A 21,051-nucleotide genomic window follows, 5' to 3' on the forward strand; every position below is an offset into this window, starting at 1 on the left:
TTTCAGCTTTATCAAGCATTTGGTAAGTGAAAAGCAAACATGTTTACGGCGGACATGTTGATGTCTGAGTTTTAATGTTTTGCGGATAGGTAGACAGACCCTGCTGTTTGAGTGGAGTCAGTGTACCTGCTGGTCCCACACAACAGCACCTGTGTGTTTTTTATCAGGACTGCCACGTTATAGCCATTATTTTCTGAGCCTCTCATTTAAAAAATTGGGCCTACTGTAGCCACTAAAGCTCTGCATGTTGAGGCATCTGGATGGGTTTCGTGCTTTTATACATGGAGCACAACAGTCATCATTATTGCATTATCATTGTTTTTTCATTCAAAACAATGTCTAAAAAAAACAAAGAACACTGTTGAACCTCAATGAAGTATCAGAGCACTCATCAGACATGCAGTCCACGAGACTGAGGGTTTGATTCAGCGATTGCAATAAATATGTAACTTCACATTGAGTTTATTTCTTCTAATTTTTTACCATTTTAGGGCAGAAATATACCTGGTGGTTGACACCAACATTTTCAATACTGATATTGTATTTCTTGTAGAGGAGGAAGTAGAAGAAGAGCCGCAGTGGTAACTCCAGTAACCGTCAGCCTTGCCTTGGATTGTTATTTTGACCTTTGACCTCTTTATACTGTCGGCCTTTTCCCCAAGACATTGACACAGTAGGAAAAGTCAGAATATCTGATGTGAAAAAGGACTGTTGGCAGGAAGTTTCTCATGCTGATGTCTTTCTGCTCCTGTCTTTTTCAAATAGCATCCTGATACACAAGATTTAATATAATTTTCTTGCTCAGATACATTTTTAAAATAGAGAATATAATCCAGTTAGAGGCATCATTGTACTAATGGGGGCAACCGTGGCCTAGAGATTGGAGAAGCGGCTTGTGATCGGAAGGTCACAGTTCGTTTCCCTCACCGGACTGGCAGAAAAAAATTGGGTGTGGTGGAGTTTCCTCTTCCCCTCCATTAGCTGGCTGATGTGCCCTTGAGTTGTCTTTGACCTGCACAGACAAAGCCACAGTTGGGATAAACAAGGTGACTTTTTTTTTTTAAAAAAAGTGAAGAGATATTCAGCTTTCCCCAAACCCCTGCCGCAATTTAAAGTAAATAGAATCATCAACATCAGTATCAGAAAACTGTTTTAGTAGTTTAGTTTCAGCAATTACAGGCTGCACTTCACATTCACATTGAAAAGTTTTTTTTCCCAAATATATTGGTATATAATAATCTCTTTGGCCCATTAATCAAAATGTATGTTTTTCACTATTTTATGTCTATTTGGTCACATTCATATTTAATCTAAGAATTTTAGCAGTTGTCTGCAATTGTATGTAAGACTTTTAAATTAAGGCTATTATATACAACACAAAATAACACACAAACAAATACAATAACTCTACACATAACACTTTCCACACCCAAAATGAATCCAACCCAATCTAGTGCACCAACTTTGCACCCATCATGTCAGTGGTATTCAGTAGGAACTTTATTCTGTCCTCCTTACACTTACACATAGTAATCTGCAGTTATTGCTACAACAAATACTTCTACAAAATACTAGTTATGTGATGTGATATATGATATCTTTCTAAATGTATCATGATATTGACACAGTTACATAGTTAGACTATAAATGATGTTGTTAATACTGCCGGAATCAGCATGCACCCTCGCAGAATATGCCAAAGCGGTGCCATCCTCCCTTCAGTGTGTTCGCTGGCAGGGCGCATCCTCACACTTGGAATCACGCATGCGTCAACGACGGAGACTCCTGATTTGACAGCCCTCAGCCCACAATCTAGCAAGGCTTTCCGTTACTAGCGCACCATCATCTGCACCTGCCTACTTTGTTGTTGTGGTTCGAGCGCTGGGAGGGGTCATTATTTCGCAGGGAGCCATAGGAGGAGGAGACACTTCCGAGACACCGACAGAAGCGTGTAGCCTCAGATTCAGCACCACAGGATTGAGGAAAGCGTCCGGATTGAGTCGATTCTCACTCCTCACCGTGGGTCAGAGAAGCAGGAGGACACCATTTTTTGGGAATACTCAGTGAAACCAGCCGCTATAACTTACACAGTTTGCGGACCTGCAAGAGGTGTCATCTCCAACGGTTAAAGGTGCGTAGCGTTAGTTAGCCGTTTGAATGCTGTGGTTTTTCAACTGGGTGATTTTTTTTTGCTAGCAGCCTGGTAGCATCACACTTGCTGCACTGGCTGACCCGCTGTACGTTACTGCTAACATTAGCTTAGGCGAGGTCCGCCTTTTCATTCATCATTGTGCTTAAGCTAGTTGGCGGGGTATCGTAAATAGATACCCGCACCGAAATACTTGTTACAGCATGTGATAAAACATGCTTCCACGGCGTCAGGTTGCTGAGCCGAGCGGTTCTCGTTAGCTATAAATCTGTGTTGCCGACTCTGCTAACGTTGTCTGAAACCGCACTCCCAGCACTGCTATCCAGTGAGCCCAGTGCTGAAAGCCTGCTCCGACTGACTTATGTGAGCTTGTCGGGCAGAGACAAGCTAGGCTGCTAGGCTAGTGGAACGGCTAAGCTAACTGACACCGGCGACTTTCATGCTAGTAAAAATAACGGTCCCACATCTGCGTTAACGGCTGCTAAATCCTTCAGGAGCTGGGCAGAAACCCGTCAGTTTGTTCACTCATTGAAAGACCGTTTAGCCTATGCCCATTCAAGTGTTTGCAGCGCTCTTACATTTCTTTTGTCTGATAATGTTGCCTTCTTTGTTTATTTCACATTCTTACGCAGCTTGAAATAAACCCGCCACTCGTTTTCTGTCGCACGAGCTACAAGTCGTACTAATCTTTTGCAAATTATTTTGAATTCTTTGTTACGCCTCCGTGCTTGACTCAAAGATTGTAAGCAGCGAAGTACACAACCTTGCCTTGCCTCTCCCTGAAAGGGAAACGATACTTTATAGTCGAGTCTCCATGAGCTCTTTTAATAATGATAAGAATTAGTTTAAGTAACCTGGCAGGCTGTGTAAAACACCGCTGATTCAAGCGTTACAATGTTCAGTGTGCACCATTACGGAGCAAGACAGGACTTTCATCCACAGCCCATGTTCGGTCACTGAGAAATGAGAAATATCTTCTCCCTGCCTTGCATGTTACATACTGCGCCTTATTTAAGATTTGATCAAAATACCCTCCTGTTCATTGTCATTTCCGTTGCAGAATTGTAAATTATCAAGATGTGTATGTGTGTTTTGGTTCGCCGGTGTGCTCGTTTGTATGCATACTTCCGGCTAAGTGCACTTTGCTTTCAACAGTACAGTGCAGCAGTAGTCAGACCGCAGCTTTTTTGACCCAGTGTACCCAGTGTAGTTTGACACATTCCCTTCCTGTAACCGGATACATGGAATCCCAGAGGCCTCTAGGGGTCACATAGTGGCTGTATTTAGAATCTAAACTTTTGATTGGCAAGGAGGCATGCTCAGACTCACTGTCAGAGTTGTGTCTGTCCACTCCCTGTATGTTGCTTCATTAGACTGCCTGCAAAGAATGAGTCTAAAATAATGTAAGGATTTCTTAGTTGTGTAGTGTGGTATGTCTTTTGGTTTTCGAGTGTTAGAGAAAAAAAAAAGCTTTCAGAAAGAAATACAGTATGCAATGTTATTTTTCTACACAATCATAATGTCACTTGATGAAAAAAAGTTCAGTCAAGGGCTGCAGCTTTTGACTATTTTCATATTCAATGATTCAATCAATTCTTTATTTACTAAATGAATAATTTACTGTGAAACTTCTAAAAAAAATTGTGACTAATGCCAATCACAATTCCCCAGAGCTCAACAAGACATGTTTAAATTTCTTGTCTGTCTGACAAATAACTCTCTAACCTCTAGACTTATAGTAAATTTCTAAAAATAAAAAAGTGTGCAAAGCAGCAAATCCTTACATTGAGAAAGTAGGATCAGCTGTTGTTTGACATTATAGCTTGTAAAATTACTTAATTGATTTATACATTTCCTGTCAGTTAACTTTCTGATGAATGACTAATAGCATAATCAGCTCATGATTTCAGCACTAGTTCAATCTGTCCCTCAGTTAGTGACTTACAATGCATTTCCATGCCTTGACGCAGTAAAGAAACAGTATGATAGTAAGAAAATTTGTTTGTTAGATTTTGATGAACAAGAATTATTTACAGTATTGAAGATGACTTTTACCTAATATTGACGAGAGGCGGATGAGAGCTGTGATTTCAAGCTGCCAAGCTTCTTCTCTGCCCTTTGGGAAATAACTACATATGTGTATCACTGTCTAACCATCTGCTTAAGATATAATTTTTCTGTCATTTTACTGCAGACGACATCCTTTATTCAGAATTATGCGGATACTAGATGGTTAACCATTGCACAGCATGCTTTTGTAATCACCATGACAGTTTAGAATTGTTTTTTTAATCACTTTGATAGTCTGAACAAACTTAACAGACCAATTGGTTTGATTTTTGAAAGTAGAATGTTTTGTTCCTGACTGACCAAAATCAACTTGAATTAGTTCCAATTCTGAACCACAGTTATTTTCAGCTAGTATGTAGCCCATCTCTTATTTCTCATTTGATAATACTGAATTACAAGGTTTGACAGCCACCTGTATGTAATCTTCCAAATGTTTTGGCTCAGTTTCTGTATGCCATTTGCAATATAAAGCCTGTTTGCATTACTGGGGATAAGGAAAAGCCATAAATTAGGGGTGAATCAATGGCAGTCAGAGTGCATTGTGTTCTCGGTCTCCTGGGAGAGGAAGCAATATTGGCTGAACACCATGGAACCCCCTGTTGTTGTTCTGAAGCAGAGCTTAAACGTAGCCATGGTACCCCCGCTAACTGGAACAGGATTGCCTCTCCTCTTCCTCCTCTCCGCTTTCTCTCACTCCAGCTCTTGCACAAATGTTTGATACTGTTTAAGGGATGAGAGATGAGGCAAACACTGAACAATCAATAGTTTTATCGCTCTTGTCTACCACATCAATTTAACTCTCCTAACCCCAGGGTTTGTATTGCCCTACGCTGCGCTGCATTGTCGAACTGCATTGAACTGACAGCAAACATTGTCATAAGGTTTTTGGCTTAGTGTGTATATCCTCATCTTTTAACATTGTGTGTTGTTGGGGACAGTTGATTACTCTTACTTAGCCTCCCCAACAGCATGTGACTCAGGTGCATGTTAGATTGGCTTCATGAATCTGCTGTTTTCTTATCTGCTTTTATGACATTATCCCACATTAGACTAGAAAAAAAAAGAAAAAAGAGCACTTTATTGTTTCGTGGGGGACAATAAAGTGGATGATCCAGCAGTGCCTGAAAGTATGGTGTCAGCATCATTGGTGCAGCAAGAAAGAACGAGGTTATTCTCTTAAGTTCCTTTTCATGTCTATTAGTCTGCCTAAGACCACACCCACAATGCTGAGGAAAAGAGCTGTTGCAGTGAAAGTTTGTTTTCTAGCTTCATTCTCTATGGACTATCATTAAAAAAAATCAATCCATCCAGACATACCTCCATTACTCTGAAATCTGCAGGTGGGTGTGGCTGAATAACTTTTCAATCAAGAAACTGCTCACAAAGCACTGCAAGTCATCAGAAGTTAGGCTGATATTTTGTCTATTTCTTGTGAAGCCAATATAATTTAAATTAATGAAAAATGCAAAAACATGTGCACCCCTTGTGTCATCACAGCTTTACTTGTGTGGAAATATTTAATCAAAATTTAATATCTCATGATGCTCAGATCTTATATTCAGGTTGGATCTAAATATTTAACCACGCTACAGACTTGTAGGAATCCTCCACTTTTAACCAACAAAAGCTGCTCACAGATCTGCACAGACTTGAAAGTTTAGGGGGAATTCAAATTCAGTGTAGAATATGAGAATGACTTGGTGATGTGGTCTCGAGGTCTTCCGCTGCACTGATTGAAGGTATGTGTTGTATTGTTTTCAGGCACCTAGTTATCTACAACCCTGATTCCCAAAGTTGCGACGCTGTGTAAAACATGAACAAAAACAGAATGCAATAATTTCCTAAAGAACTGTGTTTACTGACAAAGTGTTCCTGGGCCCATGTAGTAATGTCCTTTATAAAATCATGTGTTCTGAAAGTGGTGAACCTCGCTCCAGTCTTGCTTGTAGACAAGCTTTTTGAGAATGCCCCTTTCATATCCAATCATGATACTATCACCTGTAACCAGTAAACCTGTTTACCTTAACAGGTGTTATTGGAGCATTCCACAGCTCTCGCAGTCTTTTGTTGCTCCTGTCTCAACTTGTTTGAAAAGTGTTGCTGGCATCAAATTCAGAATAAGTATATTTTTGCAAAAATTGGTGAAGCTGATGAAGTAGAACATTAATTATATTGTCTATACTGTTTTCAATTCAGTACAAAAAAGGGATTAGCAAATAATCACATTCTGATTTATTTGTGTTTTACACACGCAATTTTTTTGGCACTGGGTTTGTGTATTGCATCGGATATGACTTGGCCTGGTGCAATATAGCTTTGTGTATGGGTTGATTTGCAGCAGGCTTTTAGCAAAAGCAAGTACCTATAAACTATGTGGCCAGTTTCATATGATGATGACACCGGATAAGATGAATCTCTTGGTGATGAGCTGATAATCCATGCTGTTAATTTGCATTCTGCAATAAGGTTTATCCATCCTTTAGGCTGTTTAACTAATGTGAATTCAAAATCTATTGCAAGGGTTGTAGGTAATGTCTCTGCACTATCAGCCCAGGTAGTTAGTTTTAAATCCATTTGCTGCTCTTTTTTAATCATTAACTTGTTTAAAGCAAACAAGTGTTTCTCGTGTAATCTCATGTAATTGCTTACCATATCACATTGGGTTGATATCATTGTTTTTATGTTAATGGGCCATACAGTAATCTTGGGAACATAAAGCCGTACGAACATGCGATAGATGTGCTCACTGATTTGTCAAAGGACTTTCCAGCTGACAACACTTGTTGTTAGAAATCTTCTGACTTGCAAAGAATGAAAATCAGGCCACTCTGTTTACAAAATTAAAGTTGTTTTTGACAACAACTTTACTTAAGTGGTGAAATTACTTGTGATAAGGTCTTAGTCGTATCAGTGGAGACACTCTTGGACAGATAGCAAAAGGAGTTCGTATCTCCTAAGAACTGAGAAAGTACAATTTCTCAGCAGACAGCACCTTTTCTCAATGAGATGTTGTTTCTGGAGAATGCTGATGCAAAGCTGCTGCCAAGATTATTCTCTACTGTTTTTAATGATTCTCCTTCAGCCTCCCACAGATGTCACAGTTTCTGGGGAAAAGTAATTGATTTTGAAGACCGAATTGTTAATAGTATTTTCCTTTTGTTGGTCGGTGGCCCTGTCGGTTATGCGTATGAAGTGACAGCAAAGCCTTTGTTCACAAATGCAGGCAGAACCACCTCAGTAATACTAAGAATTTATCCTGCTGATGTGGATCATTTCATCACCTTTATAGCTGGCTACGTCTCACTCTAAGAATTCATGTTATTCATGCGGACTAGGATGGCTTGAACTGTGAGCATCAAAGACAGTCTTTTTGAAGTTGGAGCTGCATGTCGAAGTCACTGTGAATGTGGTAGTCATGGTAAGACATGGATTCACTTCGGGGCACCAGCGGTCCAGTATAACTTGATGTTGTCATTGGAAACTGTGACAATGATGACCATAGATACTTTTTACCAACACGAATATGGCCTTAATATCAGGATAATTAAGTTGTCTCTTTAAAGCTGTACATATTATTGCATTTTCAATGACACAGATATGCTTCTTCCTACTGGATTTATGTTAAACTTGTATTAGATAGTTGGGATATGTGAAAGATACCCAGGACATAATTACACAGGCTATAAGCAACTGAATCTACTCCCTGTTGGTGATTACAATTTATGTCAATTTGTTTCCATTTGTATAATCAGCAATATTCCTCTGGGGTGATTGTGATATATGTGATATATATTCTTGTCCACATCCTTGCTCACTACAAAATACAATTATTTTTATAACGTTGAGACGTTAATGAAGTTACAAGTAGAACAAGCGTGGGTGCAGATGCCAGTCATGGACTGTGACTTGTCAAGACCACAGCTTATAAACTAGTTTCTGTCAGCCTCAACAGTTTTATGAGATGAGTCTCGCTTCCATAGAAACAGGTATCTGGTGAATTTTGCAGATGTAGCATGTAGGCATCGATGAATGGGCACTGACAATGCAGTTTGGTGAACTGTGCATAATGTGTGTGCAAACATTCAATGTCACTCTCACTTGCACAATCAGTGTTTCTCTAACCACGTGAGGTCAAGTTAACACATTTCTGACACTAGAAAGTTCTGTCTGTCTGTCTCCTGTTCTATCAAAAACAAATCTGTGCAGAGGGCCTTGCTATGGGCCATTCAGGTCTTTCATCCTCTTAGTTCTGTCTTTCTGGGCTCTCACTTGTCTCTTTAATACTCTCACTATCCACCCCCACCATAGGCTACATCTGGGACCAGTATGGGCCCCCAAGTATAGACCCAGCTCCTCCCCCATAGTGTGCGTGCTCTGTCTTGGTGCATTAACTTTTCTATTGTTGGGTCACTGCTTTTCTTCACTCCTCTTACTGAAAATGTATCTGCTGACCAGGCGCGATTCTAGGGTTTGACATCCGGGGCTTGGAGGATGGGGACACATTTTTTCAGGGCAATTTTTTTTTCAAAAGTTTAAATACATACATTTCATGCAATGAACCTCTTAAGTTAAGATAAGATAGATCTTCTCTATAAATACAGCAAAAATTGGAGTGTTAAAGGCTTAGAATGTGCCAGCTGCTCTTGATTTTCACAGAAATGCCTGACAGTGCAACGAGCACATACATTTTTCAGTCTTACCCAATTTCTCAGAAATTATCCTCATACTGTATGTTTGTATAGTTTGCTTCCAATTATACTCCTTTCTGTCTACATCTTCTACAGTCACCCACAGTTCCCCATTAATAGCCCTCTATTTTTTCCCATTAAAAGAGCAAGGACATTTGCTGTCTTAGCTTTCTGAACAAGATGTTAAAATTTTAGTGGCTGACACATTAGCAGCTTCCGTTGACATAGAGGTTGTGGTAACTGATGCTTGGACGTAACTTTTTCATGCCAACCAAAGAAATAAGTGAATATTACGATTGCAGTTTCTGTAAGTAAACTTGCAGCAACATGTATAGCTGCCTAGATTGCATTAATATTTATTGAACTGTTTTTTATGCCATTCTTCTGGCTCTGGATCTCACCCACAAAGCTTGTTCGCTCAGTTGTTTTTAACCTGAGAAACACCTGTCGGTGAGCACAACACCAAACCTGTTTGAATTGCTGAAAAGAATCATAGATGTGGGCAGCGATGGCAGTAGCTCCTAGATTATGTTTCATCTCGAGCTGAAATTGTCATTATTGGTGTTGACTGTGTTGTGTGTCTCATGGCGTGACCAGCCCACTCAAATACTTGTGTGACACCATGCTGAACAATGAAAAGCTTGCTTACTGGTAACTCTTTCACAACTGTCCCCCGTCTTCTGTCTCCTGACGCCAACACACACCGCTCATATAATGTCCACTACTTCAAGACACAAGGCTGTGCTAAAGATAGGCAGGGCATTAGCAGAGAAAAAACAAGCCAAGCAAGGCCAGCCATGTTGACATGTTGAGCATCCACCAAAGACATTTAAGGAATGCACTCTCATATTTGCTTTTAGCTCTTGTAATTGCTGCCTCATTCCGTAAATATGGCTTCCATGGTTGCATCTGCACATTCATATCTTATTAATATTTTTTGGTATATTTTGACAGGACATCAAAAGTTCAGGATGACGCTAACTTATAAAATGATCAGGCATTTCACTCTTTCAGCGATTTGAACCTCCCACCCCAAAAGGCACACAGCACACATGATAATTTTACATGATAAAATGATGTTTGGATTTGAAATACAGTATGTGCTACAAGGCAGCAGATGGCTGCGCTAAATTTCTGCAGTATGATAAATTCAAGATTAAATATAACCACAAGCGGTAATAAAAGAGGTTTAAGTGAAGTCACTTTTTTTTTAATATAGCCCAAAATCACAAATTTGTTTCAGAGGACTTAGCATTCTGTAAGCCTATGCATGAGAACAGTCGCATTAAATGTCATAAGTCTTTTGATTTCATCACACATTCAAATCCACGCATTTGAAAAGCATTTAGCAGTTTGAAGTAATTAAAGGTTTAGTTACTGAGCAGATAATTTTGACCATGCAAATGACTTAAAGTTTTCAAAAGTGCAAGACTGCATGCACAGTATGTACATTCTATATAACTGTATTCCATTGTCACACACAAACTCAATGTCTGATGTGGAATTATAAACAGTTTTTGACCCATTTATACCAGGCCACTGTCATGGTTTAATCCCATGACATTAGTTTGGTTTACCCATCCCATGACATTATCCTGTAATAGGATGTAGTCCTTGGAATATTGGAATATAGTTCCTTACACAGTCTCTGTTTTATTAAGAAACTAGAGAACTGCATAAGATTTTAGATGTGCAGTATTGTTTACCCTTGTTTCATTAAAATTTCTTTTTGCAATCATTGCTTATATGAATATGGCCGGTGTGTGAGATAAAAGGTGTAATTTCAGAGTTCCTTTTTTGGTCACCTTATGGAGCTTCAATGCAACAACCTGCACTCCACAATAATATGAGATTAAGAGGAGCTGAGTTTTTTGTGAAGATGGTTGTAAGTCACTGCCAATATCTACTATAATGTTGTAGCAATCCTGTATCATTGTAGTGTAACGAACAAAGACAGTAATTGTATACCGCAGGCCTTAAAGAAACCTGTGTTCCCTCTTTCAAATCAAAGCTGAGCTTTGTCTGCTGTATTGACAGCCAGGCTGCAAAGCTAGGTCAGATGACAGTCATTATCCTATCCCCTAATTATTATCCTGTCACAACATTTGTGTGAAATGTCTCTTAGAAAGCTATTTGACTTAACAAAGTGCAAAAAAAAAAAAAAAAAAAAAAAAAAGATTGATGTGCCAGAAGTTTGAATATAAAGTTTTTAAATTCAGGTTGTATCAAGAGTGTTACAACAAACAGGTGTTAAATTCATCTTTATGAAGGAGTATTTTGGATAATGAACAAAGGAGAATAGCAGATTGATTATTGAGTAAACTCAATTTGATGGGATTGTTTAAATAGTATGGATAGACATCACTGTATTTGATACACAGTATTTTGCTCAGACAACAAAATGCAGATTTCACATGATTAAAGGTGCCAAAATTTTGTGTTTCTCACCAAAAGGTATTGTTTCTATCCCCATGGCCCCTCCTCATTCACAACAGTTGCAGAGCATGTTTTTGAAATATTCAAAATCCTGCATTGTTAAACATCCATGTTTCGTGCATGTTTAATAAGTGGGAGAGCATTTGATAAGGTTCCTGCAAGGTTGCGAAGTTTGCCATGCTTAAGTAATTAACAAATTGTTGTAAGCCTGATCAGTCTGGCAGAAAAATGTGATTACAATGGAAAGCAGTCGTCTCCTCAGCTTGGCCATTTTATGTTGAGACAGGTGCATTACTCTATAGATGCGGGAAAAGAGGAATTTGCCTTTAATAGTCCTCCAAAGGGAAGTTTGATCGATCATACTCACAACTATATTCACTGACTAAAAGACATGAGTAGAATGCTGTGAAGTGACATATTTGATAATACTAACAAATAAAAAAAAACACAAGGATCCAGTAATGGTTTTCACAAATTGTTAAAACTGTTGAAGGTGCTGTGTCCAATTGTGCAGAAAGGGTATATTCCACTAAAAAACACCTGTAATATGAACATAATGGATAACTTATTTTAGCAGGTTCAAAAGATGGCAGCAAGTGGCATGTAAGTAAGGTTGGCAATGTGTCAGTGTTCTGGCTATTTGACACGTTGAGGGCTTCCCTCATAGTCAGGTCCATTATTTCTTTTTTGCATTTTCTGATAGCCATGTCATAAGTATTCATAATTTAATATACTTAATTTGCAACTCATTGAGACTACTGCATGACTAGATGTCTCAAAATCTTTTGGTGACAACACAGGATGTTGAGTAACTGTGCCTGTAGTCCAATGAGTGCTTTTTGTCTCACATCTGTTTTTATCTTTTTAGAATTGCAGACATATTGTGGTGGTGTATAATGTGGCTGAGACAAGATGTCAACCTGAATAAGGCATCTACTGCTAAAGATGACCTTTGTGCTAAGATGGGCTGTATCTATAGAATAAAAGAAGATAAGACCGGGTTTTTGAAAGACAGCGTACAGCACATGATCTGACAGACACTGGCGTGCAGGAACAGCAATGTATTTCAGAGTTGTTTGTGTCCCGATATAGGATTTTTGTGGACACATTCCAGCCAAATGGAGGCAGGTGTTTTCAGAAGACATGGTTTAGGAGTGTTTATTCACCTTTGCAGTGTGTGCATTATGTTTTTAAAGAAGGTTTTTGAATCCCTAAGAGAATATGGCTGTTTTGAGAATTTCACAGGTTGTGCTCTACTTTGATCTGCCTATTTTGGCCGCCTTGAGAACATAGCTCTGGAGAGCAGCGATATGACAGGTTGAGCCTTGACTTCTGCTTTTAGAGACTCCCCCACTGCTCCACACTAGTGTGTGTATGTGCTTAACTCTGCTCTGAATCTGGGTCAGTGCAGTGTCGGCATATTAACTTTCCATAATGACAAATGACAGGGATTGTGGTCACAAAGTTAGTGTTGTATGGTAAAGCTCTGATGCCCATTTTGTGCCGTGCAAGCAGAGTTTAAACTTTTGAATAGTTTTATCTGTGACAAATATGCATGTATTTTCAAAACTCCAGGGCTATGAATATCTAGTTCTGTCTGTCTGAAAACCCACAGTATAGACAATTTAAAAGACTTTTTTATGCTCATATTGTTGTGAGACAAAGAATCAGCTTAACAACCAGTGCAAGTCCATCTGTCTCGGCAAAATTCAGCTCGTGTCTGCATATATGAAGAGATCTATCAGTAAATTAAAAGATTTTCCATTTGACTATTAAACAGAAAGTATTAACAAGCTCTTGCTCTTAAAGACTGCCTGGTTGTGCAATTTCTGGCGTTTTTGTAAACATCTTGTCCTTGATTTTATAAAGAACTATAAAGCAAGCTGAAGCTGCTTTCCATAGCAACGCAGGTCTTGTAGACACACATTGAACCTTGAAACTGCTTTCTGTAAATCTTATCGACTAGGATGTAATTACGGAAAATTATATACTTTAACCTCATAATTGTTAATTTATTTCCTTATGCATTTCTTGCATAAATGTTGTGTTGTTGCTACATGTAAATAAACATTAGGATTTTTAAAATACTCAGCCCTGCTTGGTTTAGCACTTGGTTTGACCTTATTTCTCTACTCCCTGAATGCTTATCATGTATTAACCTCATTTGTTAATACATTCATGCTAGTGAAGTTAATCCATGTCAACATGGTCCCTCACAGGGAGTAGTCTTGATTTTGATTTTTTCTTTGAGACCACCAGACAAGATATAAGTTCAGAGATAGTGACCCCAAAGGAACAAACTGAAATCATACTGTGCACTTACTGAGCTTTGAATATGCAGTTGATCCACTTGAGATGTGAGAAGTGTTAATGAATTATCAGAGTTGAACATAATTTATTAAAATAGAACGTCTTTGCCAATATCAATGACATTTTTGTTTGTTGATTTTACACACTGAGAGAGAGCATATGATGTGACATACAGATATTAAGGTGCTAATCTAAATTTCCACCTCCACCAAAATGCATGTAGCCATTATGCTGATTTGCTACGGCATCCATATTTTATGGAAAATATTATACTGCCACTATTCAAAAGCTTAATTTCAAATGAATTCACCACAACACATATAGCATAAAGCGTCAGTCTGACATGCAGTGAGCTGTGACCGTCACATAAGCATGTGTTGCCAACAGTTGATCCATCGGTGGTTAGAGAGATTGTCTTACCCTGTGGTGGAGTCTTTTCATTTACCCGTGTAGAGTCAAACTGCAGTGTGTGTCTTCAGTCGGCGCTCATACGAGGTCGGAAAGTTGTTCCACTTGCTTCTAGTGCTTCAGCTGGTACTGCAGGCAAACTGGTAGATTAGTCCTCAGATTTGTTGTCCCTGAAGAGTAAAGCAGCTGCTTTTTACATAGTCAACAAACAGCCTCATCTTTGCTGGTAATTTTTTAAATTGACAGTGTAGAACTAAAAATACTTCCACACACTGCTTCTCCTGTCTGAACGGCTTTGCAGTGTCCTCCTCAATTTTATTTTCCAGCTTAGTTTACTGATAGGCCAGTAGAGCATGCAATAGGTCAAGCTGATAGTGAATTTTAAGATCGTCCTTTACTGGACCTCAAACTTAATTCAAACTGTCAGTTGAATATTACACTTTGAATATATTTTTTTTAGAAAAGTTTTTTTTTCCCCCCACATTTGAACACAAGTTTGAATTTTGAATAAAAAGTCACAGCCCCAGAGGATACTTGAATTATATCCAAAATATAATGGCTTGGTATGATAATGAACAGTTTAAATTTTTAAAAACACAAATCTGACAAATATAATTATTACACTTTTTTTTTTTTGCATATTTATACCTAGCAACTAACAGACAAACATATGGGATTATGAACATAGCCTTCTTGTCAGAGGTGTGAATGACTCTATAGCTGATGGCATTTGGAGAATTCTGAGGTTTGTGTCAATATCCATCCACCCATTCGTCCATTTCCATGTGCTTATCCTTGTCATGGCTATTGGGGGCTGGAACCTAACCCAGCATGCAGTGGGTGAGAGGCAGGCCACAGCCTGGACAGGTCAGCAGTCTGTCAGGGTTAAAATGCACAAACAGCCACATGCACACATATACGAGGATGAGGAGTATGAGGAGTTTTACCTCACCTGCATGTCTTCTCATTGTGGGAGAAAACAAAAGTGGTTTTCACAGTTATGTACATTTTTGAAAGCTTTTTGTACAACAAATGTGCATGTTGGTCTGTCATGTAAGAATTGGAAAATCTGCTGACCTTTGAGGCTGTGTGGATATGACTTCCTTTTAGAGAGAGAGAGACAGAGAGAGAGTAGCAGATGGAGCAGTGACAGAGGGCAGGCTGCATAATGTTTCTCCATTGGAGCAGCATTTGTTAGTCTGCAGCAGAGTGTGTTTTGACTTAGTAGATGGAGGGCAGACTGCTTGCAGATTTTCCGTATTTTGATTTCATGACGTGATGAAGTGAAAAATAAAATTAAAGTTATATTAAATTTAAATGTGTGAGCATAAACTGACAAACTACTGTTACTTAATATGCTTTGTAGTCTTTACATCATTGCATGTACATGCTGGAGTGAGAATATCTATATATAGTATAGTATATAAGTATTTGTGTGCATTACTGGAGCACATTAGCGTGGGTGTGCTCAGGTAGTAAAATACAAACATGTATAAATATATACTGCCCCAGTTAATTTGATACAATATATTGTGAAATGTTCATTTTATGGTGAAATGTATGCAAAATCAGCAGCTAGAACACCAAAACTACAGGCACCACATGCAGCAGACAGCAGGGTTTTTCTGTTTGTGTTAGAAGGGCCAACAGTGTTGAATAGTACCAGTCACTGCCATCTGTTTTCTTTGGTGTTGCCAATAGGACGCTGGATCTAGTGGCTCTGTATGACAGGTGCTCAATCAATACAGACACACGAACAGAGCTCTGACTCAGCAGATTATCTGTCTCAACTGTCACTGCTGCGACTAGCTTTGTGGAGATGCACTTATCAGCCACAATTTTTCTTAAACACCAAGGTAGTGCACGTGAACGATAGAGACCAATATTTCCATAAATGCCACCGCACATTAGTCACATTCATGTTTGACATAAAACATATATAAGCAAAAAAAAATTCCACACAAAAAAGTCCACACAAGACTACAGCATGAACTAATACTGCCAAGACACTACCTAGTTTAAGGCATATGCAAAATTGGCCTCCACATGCACCCCTGTCTCCTGGAAATGACATTTATGTACAACTAGTTTGCATTCATAATTTTTGCTGACAGAAAATATCAACAGTCAAAATGTCCGGTGGAAAATATGCCAAAAAAATAATAAATCCATCAAAAGCATATTAAATAGCCTAATAATCTGTGAACTGTAAGATATGTTGCCAAGATAACTTAAATGTATTAATATGTATAACATATTATGTAAAAGTTTGGCTTTGGCTCTGCTGTTAATACATTGAGACATTTAGTGTTTGGTCATGTGACTAAAGTTTTACGCTCAAGCAGCAGCCCTGCGCTTTGGCTGTTGACCGTTAACGTGATACGACTCTGATATGTCGAAGGTGAAGAAGATGTCCCTGTGCGTTTTAAAAAAAAAACAAAGCAAGCAATACCCCAAAAAGTGCTGCTGCAGCCGAGGCCAGCAAGACCATAGAAAAGCCTCAAGCTCCTGCTCCTTAAGAAAAGGGAGATGGGAAAGTAATAACACAAAGTGAAACTGAAAAGCATATACAGACACAGTTGTAAATCACGTCTACATGATTAAAAACGGGTGTCCTGTAGTTGTTCTGTATTGTCGGAATTCTACAATATCAAAGGCCACATTGGCTGCAAAAAATAAAGTCTAGCAGAAACTCTGGTTCAAAGTCAATGTTGGTTTGAGTGAATGAAACACTATATTTATATAATGTGCTGGAGTCACAGGGAGGTGGTTGGGGTGGATGATGGGCGTCTAAAGTGTCGGCATGGCATCAGAATCCGGGGTGTCTACAACCAGACTGTGGTTTGGTTTTGGCAGCACAAGCACTTTGTTGAGGTTAGGGAAACAAAGTGATTGCTGCTGACTTTTTCTGTGCTGCCAGTGCCTCAACATGACAATAAAGAAGTTGAATAATGCTGTGTAGTGCATTACATTGCAACATCCATTTTGGTGTAAAAACAAATGAAATCTGTTGGCAGTAAACATACGTTCAGTATCAACATTTTTGCAACTTGCAAGGCACGTTAATTTACAAAGTTTTGACATTATGATAATACAAAACATAATTCAGTCAACATTTCCTTCAAAATGTATTCACTATTGGTAATGGTAGCTGTATACAAAAGTAATTTCGAGGAGACAGGGCTCCCATGTGGAAAAATGTAAGGCGCATACAATGGAAGCTAGAACTGAAACGCATTTCCAAATTTGCTGTTTTGTTACTATCTGTTTTTGATGTGGGGAATAAATGCTACCAGACACAGACTTTGTAGATATCATCCTTTTTTTCAGCATTCATGACAGGCAGACTGAAATCCAGCTTCTGGATCACTGGTTCTTTGCAGAATTGCTTCTTGTGGTCTTAAAAAAGACCTTCTGCTTCTCTCCCCGGGAGATTTTGGATTTGAACTCAGCAGTGAGTTCACACAAGGGTGCAACTTTTGCCAAAAAGTTGGCTCTGGTACTGCACCACTCAACCATAGCCAGAAGGGACTCAACTTTGTTGAGCTGCAGCGTAAAAGCACTCATTTCAAGGAATTTGCCTGTACTTGATTTCCTACTTTGTCGGAGGATGAAAGGGCCCTCATGCTTGTTTTTTGCAAGATGTCCCTCTGGTGTGTTTGACACTCATCAAAATATCACGATGGTGTAAATGAATCTGTACCTGACGAGATCTACTCTGTGAGTCTCTGAAAGGTTGCTGGTGTTCATTGTAGTCTGAAAGGACATCTTAATGAACTGTCAGAGACCCTCTCTGCATCTGTCTGTGCTGCTTGTTATTACTGCAGTTGAATTTGACTTAGCCACTTTCTAAATGAGATCATCAGTTTCCGGATGTTAATCAAGCATCAAAATATAATGTTGAATTTATAGAAGATTGTTCTAGATTTGAATGCTGTGATTCATTTATCTCAAGAACCACAGAAGTTTCGGGCCTGGTAATGTTAGCATTCAAATTTATTACTTGACAACCTATTTGCCCTGTATGTCATGGCGGACACATCACCATTTAGTTTTGGGTAAGGATGGAACACATCTCTGTGACTCTGTTTCCTGACCAGCTCTAATTGGCATGCCAATGCATTTTACATGTGTTGTACAAATCCTGTAGTCAGTCAGTCACTCAAAATCTCCTCACATTTCTACCTCACCTGTATGTCATCTAACTGTGGGACTTGCCAGCCCAGTGACATTCAAACACCTATTTCCACCCACAGTATAGGACACAGCATTCTACGGGAGGCATTGGATGAGTCTAAAAGGCTTTAATGACCTCTTTATAGAAATTAGCCTCTTTTGTATAGTTGAAGAAATGTGATAGACCCAGTTCCCATGGATTTGATAATTACAGATTAATTATTATATTAAGGGTGCTGTCACACAGTTTTCAAACAAACCTTTTAATAAAGTGACTGATACCATCATGTCTTCAGACCCAACAGACAAGGGTGCAATTAAATTTATGGTGGTGCTGCAGTTACCAGTGGGGGTTCATAAAGTAGTTGTTTATCACCCTTGCGGCGAGCAGCTTCTTTTGAGGTAGAAGGAAGCTGCCCCGCCCTAAGTCTCCCACTGGATGCAGGATGTACACTATGAGGTTCTGAGAAAAAATTGTCAAAGTGTGGAAATGTTTTTTGACATTCTTTGACAAACCCCCCACACAGTACAGAATATGTAGCTGTCACACTGCAACCTCATGCAACCCTACTTATAAATTGGATATACTGTATATTTTTTGCACATAACTTTGCATGTGACTTAAAAGGCCAATTAAAATGTCAATATTTCACTAAAAATGTAATTGAAAACATAATTGTGAAGCCTGTCACAATTGTTAGTGTTTGTTGTAATTTTTTTTTTATTAAATCTTCATTTGCTTTCAAAATTATAAACAAAATGATATCATGTCAGCAGGTTTACATGCAGTAAGAAAAAAGAATGTATTTTGCAAGTTGATTTTGATTGTGGACAGACCTCCGACCTCCACATGATGATCCTTACCTAATTACTGTACTTAAGTACTTGAGTAAATTTACTTTGTTACATTCCTGTGGCGGCGGGTGCAGAGAGAGACCCAGGAGCGGAAACGGAGAAGGTTAACAAAGGGTTTATTAACAAAACAACAATTCAAACAGTCGCAGGCAGCGTGAGGTCCAAACAAACACAAAGTCAAAGAAGTCCAGAGAGTGCTGGGCTGTGTGGGCATGGGAGGCACTGCAACGAAAAGAGAGGAGACAAACGATTACTCCAAAAAGGATTTACTAGAGATCAAAAAGTACTTTACCACAAGAGACACAAGACCAACTGATACCACGGTACGAGGAAGTATACTCTGGCGTCGAGGAGCGTCTCCGCAGAAATTAAATAGGCGTCTTGATTTCAGGAAGTGAATTCAGGTGTGTCCAATCACTCCTCGACGCATCAGGGGGGAAGGGAGCCTCAGGAAAACAAACGTAAAGTTAACGCCAACACAAAAGAACACAGGAAGTGGACCGTCAAATTAAACGCACAGACAATACCAACCGCCACAATTCCACGGCTATTTACCTCTACCATGCCCATGCACAAAGAGTGAATACTACATGCACCTAGTACGAACATGAAAAAAAGGAAAATATCAGACTTCTAAATGACCCCTTATGGGAATCATCTCATCTCTGAGATTTCAGGTGAGAACCAAGAATTCAATCTATTTTTTTACTCTGTATTTCTTGAAGCGAGCATGCTTACTGTACTATTTGTTTAAGAGTTAAAACATCTGTGAAATGGCTTAGGGCTAATTCAGGGTCAGGAAGCACATGAGCTTGTCATATCTTTGAGAATTAAATCATGAAGAAAAGCCTGCTCAACAAAATGTTTAAAGTCTCTTTTTATAATAATGCAGTATGTGGTGGAATATTTTCTTGTCTGGACTGTCTAATGCAGAAAATTGGACAGTGATCACTTAAGTCTAGGACAAGCACACTGCTGGCTGTGAAATGATGGGGGCTGTTTGTTAGGATTATACCTATCAGGTTCTTCTCTGGATTTCTGGCTTCTGGCTGAGTAGGTGAAGAGATGAGCTGTGCAAGTTTTGAGACTAATAGTGTCCCGTTGCCCCTGGAGACGAAAATGTGTTTGTGACGGGCATTGAACTATGTGCCTACTACAATGGAGCGCATACTGTCATTTTCACTATCGCTGGTGGCTACCCAGTGCAAGACCCATGAACAATATGACACGTTCAAATGCAAAAGGATAAAGTCAACTCATCAGCAACGGGGGACACACCCCATTTTTTCCTTGATAATGCTACATTGTGAACAACAAATCCTAGTGAAAATTGGCAGGAGGAGAACCAGATATCTGTTATGCCTGGACCAGATTACATGACATTTTTATCTTTCACGATGGTCAACATGTCAGAGCTAATGATCACAGTGACATAAAGTCTTGCCGTGTCTTGGTTGGGTGGCTGGAATACACGTATCACCCTGACCAATCACGACACGTCACGCGTTAGTTCAGAGGTGAAGCAACCGTCTATCATGTGTGTTTGGCTAACGGAGGAAATTGGGATAACAAAGCCAACAAAGCTAGCAACTAAACACACAGCAGGCCTGAGAGTTTATGTTCAGTGGAACTTGAAGCTTTAAAGTGTAAACTGCAGTTTGATGACAACAAGACACACAAGCGCACACACATGCACACACACACGCACAGCTTGGCTAACACCTGGTCGACTGAGGTAATTACTTTACATCCGTTACCAGTTGTCTCTCTGTCATGTCATCAGCATTATTTCTGAGAAGAGCTGACACAAGCAGAACTTAAGGTAATAATATTGTTTAATGGGCAATAAAAAACAAACAGTATCAAGAACACTCTACATTAGGTGACAAATGAGCTGCCTTATAGGAGATGGCAGCAGACAGTGAGCTTGCGACGGATGCCATAGTTACCACTCATAGG

The 21,051-nt window shown here is 39.2% G+C and overlaps 1 protein-coding gene across 1 annotated transcript in view; it reads left to right on the forward strand.

Annotated features, from left to right (window-relative positions):
- The first annotated feature begins 2,011 nt into the window (after positions 1 to 2,011).
- The window catches only part of ctnna2 (catenin (cadherin-associated protein), alpha 2), a 312,264-nt gene continuing 293,224 nt past the window's right edge, over positions 2,012 to 21,051 (forward strand). The window contains exon 1 of the mRNA XM_041964876.1: positions 2,012 to 2,131. The gene's annotated coding sequence lies outside the window, so the exon portion shown is untranslated. The remainder of the gene's footprint in view (positions 2,132 to 21,051) is intronic.

This window comes from Chelmon rostratus, chromosome 3 (assembly GCF_017976325.1).
Source record: "Chelmon rostratus isolate fCheRos1 chromosome 3, fCheRos1.pri, whole genome shotgun sequence".
Classification (NCBI taxonomy): domain Eukaryota; kingdom Metazoa; phylum Chordata; class Actinopteri; order Chaetodontiformes; family Chaetodontidae; genus Chelmon; species Chelmon rostratus.